The sequence below is a fragment of the Dermacentor albipictus genome, chromosome 1 (genome assembly GCF_038994185.2).
Source record: "Dermacentor albipictus isolate Rhodes 1998 colony chromosome 1, USDA_Dalb.pri_finalv2, whole genome shotgun sequence".
Classification (NCBI taxonomy): domain Eukaryota; kingdom Metazoa; phylum Arthropoda; class Arachnida; order Ixodida; family Ixodidae; genus Dermacentor; species Dermacentor albipictus.
In genome coordinates, this window is record NC_091821.1 from 219976206 (window position 1) to 219992236 (window position 16031).

Below are 16031 nucleotides of genomic sequence, written 5' to 3' on the forward strand. Positions count from 1 at the left end.
TAAACTATTTCTATGTGTGTTCTTGTGCGGTGTCCCTTTGTTTACATTCGCGCAGCATTTTCCTGCGACAATATGTCTCTCACTTGTACTTTGAATAGCTCCGCTGATAATTGGGCATGTGCTGCAATATAAATTTTGTTAATTGCGTCATTAAAAAAATTCAGGATACATTCCACTCTTAGAAGGTGGATGAGTGGCGAAGCTTTAGCACATTACACAGTGTTAGATTAGGGCACATGCATTCAGTTTCATCATTTGGTAATGGTAGTGACGAAAGCTTTGTGATTAGTGTGATGTACAATGATTGGTTCGGTTACAACCTGAGACAGAATCTTGGCCAATGCTAGATCTACAAACGACCGTTGTTGAGCAGTTGAGTGACTTGGATTGGTGTGGCATTTCAAACCCAACCCTCCTAGCACAAACTGAGTGAACCATTTCGGGTCTGGTTCTGAAATGTCCACATTTAAGTCACATACGATGATCACAGGGGTAATGCTGTCAGGGCTAATCCATGGAAAGTGCGTGGTCGTCAATTTCTCGATATCACTCTTGGGAGTGCCTGGCGATATATGCAGAATAGTGAATATTACAGTTCCATCTTTCGTTTGTACGGCACAGAAAACCCCGCAGTTGGTGGCATTGTCCGGTTGCGAGTCAAGGGTGTATGGTTGCGCATACATTTCGTCGTTTGCGTATATGGCAACTCCTCCTGCTAGTGAGTCCATGCACTGTTCGCAAACGATTCCAGTATACCCAGCGACTTGAAACAATGCAGCTTGGTTAACTTATTTCATTTATTATTATCTATCCTTATTATTAAGAGGGGCGGAGTGCTTGAAGCTTGCTTCACCTCCGCCGTGGTTTGGCTTGGTATTGCACAATTTCTGGGGTCGGCCCACGCTCAATTTTTAATTGTTGACGCACAAACACGAAAAATACATGAAAATCTTGATTTATTTATTTCATTTATTGTTATTTATTATTATTATTATTATTATTATTATTATTATTATTATTATTATTATTATTATTATTATTATTATTATTATTATTATTATTATTATTATTATTATTATTATTATTATTATAACCTACGTTATCTTCGCCGCGGTTCGGCCCGGTACTTCACTACATCCCGGATCGGCCCCCATTTCTGCCCGCGGACACGACAAATGCATTGGCGGGTAGAGAGAGTTATACAGCCTCGCCCTAAAAGGACACAAGAAAAAAAAAACGGGAAGAAAGGAAACAATTGCATTCTCATGACCTGATATGGTAAGGTTATTCTGGCAGACAACAGAAGACGAGGGGAACACAATGCTAAAAAAATTCAAATAAAAAATTCCGAGGACACCTGAGCACTTCTTATAAGTCGCGAATGCGAAAGCATTAGTGTGCAATGGAACGCCGCCGAACGGTCCTTCGAGTTATGAACTCCTCGTCGGCAAGCGAGTGCGTTGAGACGCTTTCGTGCCGCCAGGCTTGGCAACGGAAATTTCGGTTCAAGTAGCATGATGTCATAAAACGGAGTGAACAGGCCAGCTATCTAGGAGGCGCTGTTCTAGCCCACTTGGTAAGGCACCTGGCTTTTGAGCGTGGGATCGTGGGCTCGAAACGCACTATCGCCAACGTTTTTCCCCTCGAATTTATTCTGTTTTTCAATACGTTAAATTCCTTATGGCGATTACCGAGGCAAAGTTAGAACGCAGGCGACAGCCTGCGGTGACAAGGAACAACGCACGGATAACACGCCTCCGAGAGCGACGGTGACGTGGAGTTGCGGCGATGTGGGGGTGTTTACATTTCGACCAGTTCAAGAAGCCAGTAAGCACTGTGGTTTATCGCAGCACGCATCTCTCTCCTCCTCCGTCAAGCCATCCGTTTCTTGCGCTCAAAAAAAAAAGACAAGAAAACATGGAGGCCGTGATTTTACGCATTCAGAATGCTTGAGGCCTCCACGTTGATACGACGTAGAATACTCTTTCACACAAGACATACCGTGAAACCACGTAATTAGAAGATGGCAACATCTAAATGCCGAACTGAGTAATGTTTTTAGAAGAGCACCGAGAGCACAAGGCTTAATTAAGGAACACGGGAGATAATAAATTTATACCAGATCCCACGTACTCGTCGGGATAAACGATGAGCGAAGCTTGAAACGTTGATTGAAACGTTTCAAATAAATGCTGTGCCAGCACGCACACGATGCGTGCAATTTTATTTGACGTCCAAGTACGTCCCAAGGAACTGTTCCCGTGTTAATTCTATCGCAGAAGCTTTCGGTTATTTGGTTTCGCGCTTACGCGCGCGTATAACTCTTCGCGTTGTGCGCTGCTTTTTTTCCATCATGGCGAATGCGTGCTTGCCCGGCAGGATGGCGAGGCGCCGATACCACCACGACGTGACGCGCCTGGCGTACGTGACGGTGGATTGCACCGACTCCGGGATCCGGGACGCCCGCTTTATTGGGCGAGAAACAGACCGAGCAGACGTGCCAAACTTAGTGGAGGGAGGAAAAGAAGGCTCCACTTTAATAAAGGAATTACGCGCTTGATGGTGTATATATGGCGCAGTAGGGATACGCAGGCACTGACTATTGTTTTATTGCTGAATTGCGTAGAGAACAGAGCCGGACACTGAAACACCGTAGGCGTATCACAGATAACTGTGCTGTACTGCGCCGAGCTATTCGGCAAGACACGCTCAGTTAAGCCCGGCAGGGTTCGCAAGGAAAGGTTCGTTTCAAAATGTTGAAATGATGGCGAACGTTTACCGATAATCAGTGAGAGAGAGAATGAACTTTAATGAAAAGGACGGCTCAGTGGACGTGTGCGTGTCAGTGGTGGGGACCACGAAACAAAGAAACACAGTAATCAAAAGAAAAACAAAAGAAAAGAACAGCAAAAAACAAACAAAACACTGCACGTTCATAATCTGCGGGCCAAGCCGGCCTCGCGCACGAACTGCCGTAAAGAGTTGATAGTACGCCGGGCGTCGAACTGAGGAGGTGGCGTGGTCCATGTCTCCAGTGAGGTAATGGCGCATCATTTGTGCTTGTCTCTTACTGTCGCGAGTCCGGGACAGTCCCACAATAGGTGCTTGACTGTCGGACGAGCCCCGACGTCGCACGTATGCTGCACGTCGCTGGCGGCGACGTCTCGTTCGGCTCCGTTTCCTCGTCCTCCTCGTTGTCCAGCAGGCGTTGCCTCCGATGCCCTCGCGTCTTCCTTGAAGCGGCGTGCGCGCGCCACTTAGCCAGGACGTCTTCGGTGAGTGCTGCGCCCGTCCTGGCTTTGTGCACCAGGACTTGCGCGGCCCGAGGAAGCCCCTCGGGCAAAGGGTGGCACTGTGCGGCACCTTCACCATCAGCTCCCCTTTTGCTTGCAGTTTGAGTCGCTCGCGCTCCTCCTCCGGGTCCACGGGCACAGGAATGGGGGAGATGAGCAGGAAAATAACAGCTCGCTCACTGCACTGTGGGCCGCACCGTTGCCGATGCTGCCCAAGTGCCCCGGAACCCAGTCCACTGTGAAGTGTTGACTTTCAAGAGCCGTGTTAACATGAGAGGATGTAAGGTTAGTTACGCTGGTTCTAGACGTATGGATAGAGTAAAGCACTTGTGGAACGGTATTAAAAACTGCCTCAACGCCACGAGATTATATTGTTTGAGGCATGCGTGTAGGCTCGAGACAGTGTACGGCTTTGCGGATCAGCAATTTCAAGTTTTGTATCCGGCTGTCTCTTGAAGCAGATATACTCGTTTGCAGAGTCCTAGAAAATTGGTTTTCCTCAGATGACTGACATTCAGATTTGTGTTATGTTCATTACCTGCATGAAAAGTTAATGAAACATTCCTTTGCTAAGTTGGAGGTCTGTCGAAATTGTGGACATGTGTCATCCCTCACCAAACAATGGAGCTGCCCTACTGTGCGAACCTGATACACTTCTTTTTAAAATCTACATTTGTGAATTCTTAACTTAAAACGTGCTGTGGAGAACACGCACGGCTCTGTCAGATTTCTGCAAACTTGCTTTTAGGATATTGCCAAAATATAAAAGTATAAGGTTGAAAAGGCTAGGTGGTTTAATAACGCTGCGGCTGACGTTTAGACGACGAGTATTGTTGGAGGCTCGCGAGCACCGACACGTGCTGGTGACGTTTTCGTGCCCCTGATATGCCCCGTAGCGAAAAAGAGCACACAAAAAGCACGTTATTGGAAAACCAAGCCCAGGACTGTCGGCTGTTTTGGCTACGTTATTAAGCGCCGAAGTGAACTGCACTGATAAAGTTTGTCGTACCGCTGGATCCCTGCGCGCTGCCATTGACAGCACGTGCCGCGGCATTTGGTGAACAAGGCAAGAAACAGCAAACTATCACTGCCGCCACCCGTCGTCCTTTCTCTTTGAACAATTCGCGAACTTCTCTTGGCTCAAAGTGGTTTTTCGGTTCGGGCATCCGGCCTTTGAAGTAAACACCATGTTGTTTCGCGCATGAACTTGGAGTGCTCATTAAAATTATTAGTCTGCTGGGTCGACCAATCAGCCGGATGGAAGATAAGAAATGAATATGAAATAAAGAAAGGAATGCCTGCAGTATATAGACCCTGAATCGACGTTTGGTTCCGATAGGTGCAAACTGGTAGAAAATGGCGTTTTTTTTTTTCAAGAACACTCTTATGCGTACATCCGTTTTTACGGCTCTCTCTACAAGTCAGATGCCACGTGATTACGGTCGGAGACTTGCACAAGTATTTGTGCACAAGGGCTGCACACGATCTGCCCGCACATTGTCGATGATGTCACTGTCTTTTGCGATTGTTCAGCCCACGTGCACTGATTCATCAAGCAAGGCTATTATAGAAAGAATTATATGTGCATCTGTGGCCATATTTCCTAAGATTTTCGTTTGTAAGATCTACTTTCCTCTGATAATAATGCATTCAACGCCACCTTTGACAGTATTCCTGCTTTTACGAACTGTTATAGCACAATACCTATTTTGCGAAAACAGGCAAAGTACTTGCATTCGCACGATTTCTCTTTCGTAAAATCGTTTTCTCATTGGCCGACGTTACAGAGCCTGCCGCTCGCGATCAGGGTGATAACTGCATATTCACCGGCTTGGTGGCCTATCGAGGAAGGTGTCACAACTTTTTTTCGCCCACATCAACTAACAAATAAGCTTCATCTATATGGCTACATTAATAGACGCAGGCAGTAGACGTACAACATAATCACTCCATTTGCTTCGTCCTGTCAAATGACCAACAAGCTGCGAGTGTCACACAAATAAAGGACTCCCTTCGTATTCCGTTACTTTCTTTTCGTCGCTAGCAATTCGACATTTCTCTTTTGCACCAGGATATACTATCATAACACAGCTCTTCGTTCCATATGGCTTCACCCAGCGCCACTTCTTTCAGCCCGTCGAGACCACCAGCATAAGGTCAACATATCCAGATATAACACTGTCGCGTGTTCACAGTCACTTTCTTTTTTCACGAACGTCCAAGGAATGAGATAATCTACCCGCATTAATAATTAACATTTGAAACCCCCTTCTTCTTTAAAAAATGCATTGAATAACATTATGTAACACTGCAATTCTGCCTCTGTTTCTTGCATAAAAGTGCTTTATTGTTTTGTAGATTTTTTAATGAGGCTTGTTTATCTTTTCACCATATTTTATGTAGTTCTAATGTTCCTTTTTATGTATATTTTGCCAATTTATTGTGTACTCCACTTCCTCTAAATGTACATTCTTTCTATGTGCTAAATTGGCTGTGTTATTTTCTATGTAGCTTTTGTTTTTTCGCACCTCGCTTCCATAATGTACTCACACGTACCTTGAGGATAATAATCATAAATAAAGTTGTCACTGGGCGGCACCTTCGCCATCGTCCCACGTCATTTAATTGATTTACTGTCAGGGTCGTAGAGACATTACAGAGAGGAGAGCGAACAAAACAAATAAACAATTTTATTAAAATAGGATATGGTCGCAGAAAGCAGACTTGAACACCTCAGAAACAGTGATGGACACTATGGAAGGGAGACGGTGATTCTCGTCTTAGCTTGTTTTTGGAACGAAAGCTTCCAAGTATGCAGGTTGCTCTTGCACTGTGGCACATGAACTTTCATTCAAATCACTTGAACCTGTTCAATCTAGTGGCTGTCCCATACAAATATTTGTGTGGATTTGGGCGCAGGAAGCCACAGTTTCGCTCTCACGTCTTTGTGGAGCCCCAGGAAAATAGAGCAGTGATACAGGACTTTTGTAATAAAAATATTTTATCTGCCCTGGCTTGAGACAAGAGACGTGGCTACCATCAGAACAAAGTTCTAGGCCACTGCTCCCCAAGGAACTGCACGCAGAAGACTATATCTGGGCTGCTGAAGTTACTTTGGTCTAAGGGCCTACACGATAGACTTCGATAACATTTCCTACCATACCGCTTACCGCTGGATTGCTTACCGCTGGATTGCGTACCCCGGCATTTGCATCGCTTGTGCTCCTTTCCCCTATTGTTTGTTGCTGTCCATTTGCACTTTCTTTCTTTCTTTCTTTCTTTCTTTCTTTCTTTCTTTCTTTCTTTCTTTCTTTCTTTCTTTCTTTCTTTCTTTCTTTCTTTCTTTCTTTCTTTCTTTCTTTCTTTCTTTCTTTCTTTCTTTCTGCGCAGGACACTTTTCGAAGGGGCGCTCAGGTGGTATGTATCTGGAGGATAGGAACCTAATCGAATAAGCCATCAAACACAGTATACGACTTGGCAAACTCGGAAAAAAGGAAGGAAGAAGTTTTCTGGTTTTAGATGCAGTCTTTAGTACACAATAATACAGACGATTTCTATTAGTGGCATTTTGTAGTCAGCGTTATGAATACAAGTGCCACTAATAGCGCCGAAGCAGTTCTACGCCAAGAAACAGCGCATGGAACAATAGGGCCTAACAAGACGAGGCAAAACAAAATAGAACAGAGCAATAAAAATGCGTTCAAATTCTGTTAAGAATTTGCATGCTATAGTGGCGCGACGTCATGGTTTGTAGATTAGCTAGGCAACTTTGAAGGTAGATAGTTATTATTTGCACAATGAGTCATGATTAATGTCGGGTTTCAGCAGTTTTCGGCCTCTTCAAATGCAACGGCAACTCTGAAATGAGTTTGCTGCTTCTATCTCTCTGTTTTTACCTTGACGCAGTCAACCTGTACTGCTCGCTTTCTGGTGCATTCGTCCTGAAGCATAGTCGTTCTGCTATTTTCACTGTGGCGTGCTTTAAATTGCATAGCGCAATACTGCCTGACATCAGTAAGACAAGAACAGCGTGCGATTGGTCGGACGATTGGGATTTTCACTGCCTTTTATTTCGATTTAACTTCGCTATTGAAGTTTACATAGAACGATAAGTCATCAGAATGATGCATTTCCTCGTGCGGCAAGCATACATCCTGGAATCGACAAGCCCACGTGCGTCTACTGTCTTACACGGCACACCCGTATGCACTGATGAATTCCACGCTGCATGCGTTTAGGTTGCTAGAAAATTAAGATTTTTTCCGTGGCTTCCGTCGTCGAGAAATTTCACGTCATTCGTACTCGGTGAACGTGCTCTTTTGACGAGTGCGGATTGCGTTACATATTACGACAGCTCTTGCATACTTCTCATTCTGCGTGCATTTTTTTTCTTTTTTTTCCTTCTCATTCAGTCTCTTTGTTCCCACAAAGCCTAACATTAAAAGCACAAAAGGCAAACCGGGCGCAGTAATCGTCCAACCACCGTGAAAATAATAGGCTAATCAAGGACTTTTGCGGCCATTTATCGCTGGTCCGTAAACGCACGCACGCACGCACGCGCGCACACACGCTGCGGCTTTTTTTATTAACCTTCGCGGCTAAGTCGTGTTCTGTGGATGCGTCGCAATGGATATACACAACAGCGAATTCTTTTTTATCTAATCGGTAAGTCATATTGCTTGATGACTTCATCAAGGAAAGATTGTTTTTGAAATTCTAAACACTTTAAGTATAGAGATACCTTCAGAAGCCACAGGGATGGTCGATGACAGAAAAACGATGTTTAAACATTTATGTACTGGCAACCATTTCTAAGCAAGTCTAGCTGCCATAATGGATGCGCACGCAGACGCTAGCGCTCTGTTTAGTATTATATTAGCATGGGAGCCCGCATTTATTCCATTCCCCCGTATCCTGTGGTCACGGTTTATAAGCGGAACCTATGCACGGCGATTACTCTTTCAGGCCAGCCTCTCTGCCTTCAAATAAGTTTATTTCCCCTCTTTTCTCGGTCCTCTCGATATGCTCTCTGTCTGGGCAAGCAGTTGCAATAGTTTCGAACAACTCATTACACCCAAAACAGTTGCTTTCACGCAGGCTCTCCGCATGCTCTATGCATTTTAGCATGCAACCCGTGCCAACGAAGATCTTTCAATGTGGAAGGAGACTCTTCTATAGCAAATGCTCACCGAAGCGGTCTGCAAGCAGGCTGGCTGCTCAAGGAGCGAAACCTAGTGCCTACGTGCGACCCATGTGTTCCCGCAAACGTGACGAGAAACGACGAGAAACGTGACGCACTTCCTTGACGACCGCTCGTGTTTCGGAAAAGAGCGTGGTCCTTTCTTCGCGGATGGCGGCGCAGAGAACTAGGAGCGAGCAGCACTGTGTACATTCTCTTCTCGAGTGACCTTCGCCTAGTTAGACGCAGAGAGACACGCGCACACCTCGGCTATTTATGTAGAAGACGCCGGATCTCTTTGACTGTCACAGAAACCTTTCGGTTTGACGTGTGCGCAAATATCGGAAGTGTCTCCGCAGGCTTACAGCCGCCTCTTACCCCGACAACAAATACAGATACGCGTATTCTGGGTCACACTCCACCGGAAAAACTACCAAGCTTTTGCTAATATACAAAAGAACTGCTAGTTATCAGCCTTCTTGTTTGTTGTAATGGTTCCACTAACATTTATAGTTTCCCTGTGTATAGTGTCCCTTCCAAACGCTCTCAGTGTTTACACTCTCCCTTTTCCTTCTTTCTATTCCCCGTTCCCCCAACCCCAGTGTGGGATAGCAAACCGGGTGCTCGACTGGTTGACCTCCCTGCCTTTCCCGTCCTTGCTCTCTCTCTCTGCTAACGATACTTTTTTTTTTGCTTTAATCAAACACGTTTTTTTCCGGGTAAATACGCCGACTATACATGCGCTGGTTAACTGTACTTATTGATGTCTAAGATCATTAGCTAAGATTTTGAGCACGCACATGGTCCGCCGCTTCTCGCGATCTCTTGATATGGGCGTCTTTGCGATCGCTGAAATGAACACGCCCGTAAATTTGAAACAAGCATTACTTTGGGCAATAAGTTAACCTACAGTTATGAGAAAAATATTACGGTGAGCTGGAGGACAGTTATGGCGAGGTCTTCGTCCGGTGCACACCAAGGCTACTGTTGGTCACTGTGGTGTGTCTACTTCAGGAACTGTAGCTATTATGAGCTTGGCGTATTGGTTCTCGTCATGAGGCTGTACGCATGGGGCACATGCGTGAGGTCCGTGCGGATATAGCCAATCTGGTGTGATGAAAAGCTTTGCTTTTAATTATTGATACATTGGTAGTCATATGGTCTCATAAATGAGGTAAGGCTGAAATATAAGACTTGAGGCCTCCAGCATTCCTTCACTGGGAATTATGACTGCTCGGGAGTCGTGGTGCCTGGATACAGGGCGTCCACTAATTGCAAGGCGCTTCGAGCAGACGGTATCGGCAGCTTAGTCAAGAGCACTCGAAGAGCATTATCCGGTGACCGCGGCATGGCGATGGCCTGGCGGTCTTTCTCTGGCAATTTCTCAGGAACAGGTGGCGTTCGATGCTGCACCTTGCACCAGAGGGTGGATGGCGCATGGGAGTGCGGATAGGGCAGTCGCACTCTTCACAGCTTCTTTTTCCCAGGTTGCCTTTCCTTGAGGAAAGTATGCTTGTCCTGGGTGGCAAAAATAGTGCTGATGACGGACGTGACATGCGCATCATAGAAACTGTGGTAGTCCTTGATAAACAACGACAACGGGAGCATTGCTGGCGCCCTTTTCTAATAACGTCGGTAGCTTCCCTATGAGCCGAGTGGTCCCTCGCCATCCGTTTCAGGAATCTTTATGAATGAGCGGACATTCCTTGGAAGAGGCATCGTGGGGTTTGAGACAGTTAGAGCACTTGAGAGTGGTCACCTTGTAGCTGTCAGTGCTGTGGGTCTTGGCGTATCGGGAGAATACGTCGTCGCATTTACGGACACACTGCTCATATGTCCCAGATTGATGAATTTTCTGCATAGGAGTTGTGTTGGCATGAAAGAACGAACTACATCCCCAAAGGGGCCCACCTTTACATGTCACAGAAGGAATTCATCGTTAAGTATAACTTTCACACTGCGCGACTTGCCGATGCGAGAAATGTGCGAGATAACAGCTCCATCTACAGCTGCTTTACTAAGTATCGGCAAATCAGCGTCGGAAATGGCTTTGAAATTTTCTTGCAGGTGTTGACTCTGATGTCGCTTACATCATTTGTCACCAGGTCTTCGATGTGGATAGATACACTTTGCTTGTTGAGGTATTTTCGTGTTGCGGGTGGCCAGTGCAGGCACGAAAAGGATTGCAAATGCCTCAGGCGTTCGCGTAGCCGTTCAGACGACGTACTGCAACGGGATGACGTGAGGAGCAATCCTTCTGCGGCTGAGCACAACCGCGAAGCTGTCCTTAGAAGAGTCATCACAGCTCGTGTTGTCGTCGGCGTAAGTGCCGCTGTTCTGCTTCCTGTAGGGGCGCCACCGCGGACGCTGCTGAGTCATGAGGACGCGCGTGGGGCTGCCCTTTCAGAGGAGACAGACTGGTAGCAGTCACTTGCACCAAAGAAAAAAAAAAAAGCGAAATAACCTAGATCGGAGAGACAGAGCACTGTTGTTGTAGTCCGACAAAGATTCAGTAAAATACACATCATGCTCTTCTGAAACATGATAAGGGCTCCATAAATGCGTTCAACATTTCTTAAGGAAACCTTTAGCCATATGGGATACGTAAGCGATTTCCTCGCGACTGCTTTTCTTTTTCTTTCTTTCTTTTTTAGAAGGTGACCCGAAAAAATGACCCGTAAGGACAAGCAGGTACTAATCGAAAAAGTTGACTAATTGCACTTTAACCGACCGAGTTAGGCGATAAACACTAATGTGAGTGTTGAAGCGCTTCGTCCGAAAAGTTCATAACCACTTCCATACCTAAAAAATTCTGAGATGACTCATTTCTTCACAGTAATTGATTCCGGCTCATTTTACCCACACAACCAAAACCGAAGTGCCGAAGAATGTCGTTGCCATGCCCCTGGAAGGCGCCCAAGAGTGACGTGATGGTTACCGCCTCACTATGTGGCCAACGTAAGCGAGCGTTCCTATCAATCCAGCGATCTTTTTCGCCAAGTATGCTCTACCAATTTGCCCAACATTCAACACCGTCTCTTTCGATTTATGCTCACCCGAGAGTGAGACGGAATTGTTCGTGCGGGCACGGGATTTAATGGCTATTCAGGCACGGTCACTTAATTACTACTTCCTCTCCTTGTGACAATGCCAATGAAGCGAGGCACCTTCTTGAGACTGTGGCGGTTGGTCGCTCTGGAACAACTGAAGGCTTACCAGAAGGCTGACGATGACAAAGTTACGTAGGCGTCATATCCCTTAATACATTCGTGTATAATTAACTGGCTCTTCTTGGCCTGTGGAGAAAGGGGATGACCGAGCTTTTTTTGTCCCGGGTCCTATACTAGGTCAGGATTTGATGAAGTAGAATGCCAATATTTGGTGCCGGTATGCTAGCTACGAGGCCCTGCACTATCTTTGGAGCGCAGCGATCCTTGTCAATACTCTACGAAAATCCATTGATTGCTGGGACCAGTTGGTGTGGATGTACGGTGAAATGTATTACGTATGTACGGAAAAATGTATGTTCGTGGAAGCTCGGTGAATGTATACCGCTAAGACACGGGACGCGAGAAAAAGAAACGGAGACGCACGTGAGTTGTCTCCGTGTCTATTGTGTTCTTGCCTGTGTGTTAGCGGCACATTTTTCACAAATACTTCTAAAGCATGTGGACAAGAGATGTTATCAACGCTCGTATAATGGATGACTCGTGTATTTGTGAACTACGGTAGTTTTTGTTATTGAAGAAGTCAGAAGGTGAGCACCCCCGTAACGCTGGACAAGAATCATCATACACTCTAAAACAAAATGGCACCCTTTGGATCGTATCTTGCCGCACAACAATAATCGTCATCTGTCTTGTCCGCATTTCTTTAACGCTGTGAGCCCGGTACTTCCTAGTCACGAACGGCACGTGCGTTATCAGCATGAGATAGCATCCTCGACAGGAAAGTAGCGAGGGCAGCAATTTCAAGAAAGGAAACCTAAGCAAGGCAGATGACGATTGTTTAAGAGTGTACACTCTTAAGGAAATGTACACCCTTTGGGTCGTATCTTGCCACACAACAATAATCGCCATCTGCCTTGCTTGTGTTTCCTTTCTTGAAAACGCTGCCCTCGCTACTTTCTTGTCGAGAATGCTCTGTCATGCTGATAACGTTCATGCGCCATGCCTCAAGGTTCTTCAGCCCCCCCTTCTCCCCTCCCCCGGGCCTATTCAATTATCCTGCAGCCGCCCCTTTGGATACGCCACTGACTCGGCCCACAACGTTAACACCTTGTAATATCTAGGCACCCGATTGACCTGCTCTCTACAATAAGGTCATTGAGGGACACATCGTAATCGGAGCACTCGGACGGCGGAAGAGAGTGTGGAGTGGGAACTTAATATGGCCGTTGCAGGGACTTGGCCGCTAATCTACATGCATATCTCTGAATGGTGTCTTTCTTGCGCTCTCAATCCATGCATCTACTATAAGAGAGGGCACGCTGTCACTGCGATTCCACCCTCTTTGCATTTCTTCCTCTCCATGACAGACAAGGGCTCCCCATTCTTGTTATCATTGGTATAGTTTCAACGCACGCCCGCTGATACCGGCGTAGGCTGCATTGCAGTTATAAGCTATTTTACCTATAGCGCCACACGATCCAGTCTCGTTACTCAGACCAAGCTGACCCTCGATGGAGCTCAAGTGTCCTGCACTCAAAATAAGTTTAAATGAGTCAATTTGATCCCCGTATTAATACCCGCCGTGGTTGCTCAGTGGCTATGGTGTTAGGCTGCTGAGCACGAGGTCGCGGGATCGTATCCCGGCCGCGGCGGCCGCATTTCGATGGGGGCGAAATGCGAAAACACTTGTGCACTTAGATTTAGGTGCACGTTAAAGAACCCCAGGTGGTCGAAATTTCCGGAGTCCTCCACTACGGCATGCCTCATAATCAGAAAGTGGTTTTGGCACGTAAAGCCCCATAATTTAATTTTTTTAATCCCCGTATTAATGCCGTTATTCAGGTGCACAAATCAAGGAGTCGGTATTTATCAAACACATTGCACGCGAGTAACTTTCCTCAAGTACGGTGCATTGATAAGGATATTGTGACTTCATAGGATCCCCTTCAAAAATAGCCGAGGCAGGAGCGCGCTCAAGATCGTTACTCATCGCGCGGGCAGAGCGGAATTTCCCGAACCTCCTCCACATTTAACATGAACGACCGCAGGCCACCTGATACCCGCCGCCGAACTGCGACCCGTTTATCTTTTCGCAGCAGGGCTCACTTAATTCTCCGCTTGCTCTTCCTTTGTCCTGGTCCTTAATCACGTAACGCCGTTAGCCTTAGGTGCTGGCGGCTCTCTTACGAGTCTCCCGCTGTCGTGACTTTTAGCGCAACGATGGTGGTACGTCACGCACCCTACAGGACGAAAAGGTCGTCTGCGAAATCATTCTTTCGGCCAATGTGTGGCGCTGGACGGGCTGCCTCGCCCAATCTCTTACGCGTCTCCATTTCTGTGGCTTAACAAGGACACGGCAAAGTGAGAGCTCTGCCCCGTCGCTCTCGTCACTGCCTGTTGAAGAATGAGGGCCAGAGGGACGTTTCCCCTTAGAAGACCCATTGGCGTGTGCGCAAAACGTGCTTCTATTTCGGCATTAGTCGAGTGGCGTCCTTATAAGCCGTGAAAGCATGATTCACGTGACGTTGTCTAAGGTTACTTAGGACGAACCGTTGCCTGCGCCTGAACAGCGACTTGCATGCGTATAGAAAACATGAGCGAATGCTCATTGGAAAAGTGCGTGGTCGCAGATATAATTTGCAGTATTACACGGATAGAAATTTGAATTCTGCTACACCAGGCACTAAACGATTCTGGCATTTGTACATTTTTTTCCCCTCAAGAAATTAATTGGCAACCTTTCAAAGCTTCATTGTTTGTATGCACACCTTCGTAACACAACGGCTCAAGAGTGAAAATAGGCACGGATATTATAAACACTTTAGCTCATTTGTTGACGCATACTACGTTGATTTACAACTCATATGCTACACTATTCTACGTTGGGGCTTCGGTATATAAAATTCTTTCCTCGTTGGCTGGCGCCTTCGCTATTATGCGAACCTGTGTGCTGGCCGCTTTGATTCCCGAGTAAACCGACGTATGCAGACATGTGCACCTGTGCATGAATAGCTTCATGGGCTTGAATTACTTCACAGGCGACACTTTCAAGTATCGCTCACGCTGTCGGTATATCATGTAAATTTTCATATCGCTCATAGGATCTCTATAGCCAAGGGGTCGAAATTATTCCGGAGCCTCCGCCCCCCCCTCCCCTCGGTTTGGCGTGCCGCATAATGAGATGATGGTTTCGGCACGTAACACCCCAGACTTTTTTTTCTTTCTATTTCTCTTCAGGAGCATGTTCGAGGGAAAATACGCTGGTTCTCAAAATTCCTTAATGAGGATACGGTGCGGTTCTCAATGTTATTGGAAGCCCTTGTGATAGTGGACCGGGCAACATGATAGGACGCAACCTGTTTCCCGCTTGTTTACTGAGGTCAATTATGGCGAATAACCTGCAAGCGCATGCCATGCGAAAAGATAAAATGTAATAATAATAAAAAATACAAATAACTAAGTAAAATATTCTGCAACGTACAATAAAAAAATATAAGCAGGTTAGTTGTGGTGCTCTTTAAAACTGTAATGCTATACCCGGACATAAGGTTCACTTGCGTGCGCGTTACGTTTTGACTTAGTGACATTGTGCCAACCAAGGTCCGACGCTCCAAGTGTGATGACGCCGTTTGAAAGGAGAACTTGGGGGCGAGAAGACCACTCGTAGTTAGAACCGGAATTATCAATGCTATTTTCACTCCATGCTGTTTAGTACAAAAAAAAGAAAACCCTGAAAAATATGTTCAGGCGTTCTTTTTCGTTATTTATTTATTTATTTATTAGTTACCTGCATCGCCCCGTAGGGCATTACAGCAGGGAGGTTACAAACTTGAATCAATACACCAACAAATTATTTCAACGCGTGGTAAAAAGCATCATTTTCTGTAATACATACAATGGATGGATATATTACAGAATATTATTACAGAATATTTATATTACAATGGATGGATATATTGCAATGGATGGAATTGATATATACAATGGATTCATTAAAGCTCTTCTTTTTTTTCCAGAAAACTAATGTGCGGAGTCTCCCCTACTCTTCCCTTTTCAGAGTTTTATTGGCGGAACGAAAAGCTGATTGTGCCTTCACGAGAAGAGTGACAGAAGTAACATTTGTTACAAGTGTTTAGGAAAAATACATTCAGGCACAGCATATACTTCGCTTCTCGAACCACGGCGATAATGCCAGAAAGTTGAACGCTGGTATATAATTGCTCCATCTTCACAAAAAAAGGGGACGAATAACGCAAACATCACATGGACCGGTCAAAAGAGCGACACAGTACAGCTCTCAGATCCGCCTCTTCTACAGCATCTTCCTTACACTCAGTCCAAGTGACGTGCGCCGTTTCTCTCATTCAGCAAAGCAAGGCCCCAGAAAAT

The 16031-nt window shown here is 45.9% G+C and overlaps 1 protein-coding gene across 6 annotated transcripts in view; it reads right to left on the minus strand.

The window, feature by feature from the left end:
- Lgr1 (Leucine-rich repeat-containing G protein-coupled receptor 1) overlaps positions 1 to 16031 on the minus strand; it is a 261257-nt gene that overhangs the window by 63914 nt on the left and 181312 nt on the right. The window contains exon 1 of one of the 6 annotated variants that reach the window (XM_070530927.1): positions 3072 to 3109. The exons of the other annotated variants lie outside the window; for them this stretch is intronic. The gene's annotated coding sequence lies outside the window, so the exon portion shown is untranslated. Of the gene's footprint in view, positions 1 to 3071; positions 3110 to 16031 lie in introns of those variants that run through there. 6 annotated transcript variants of the gene reach the window in all.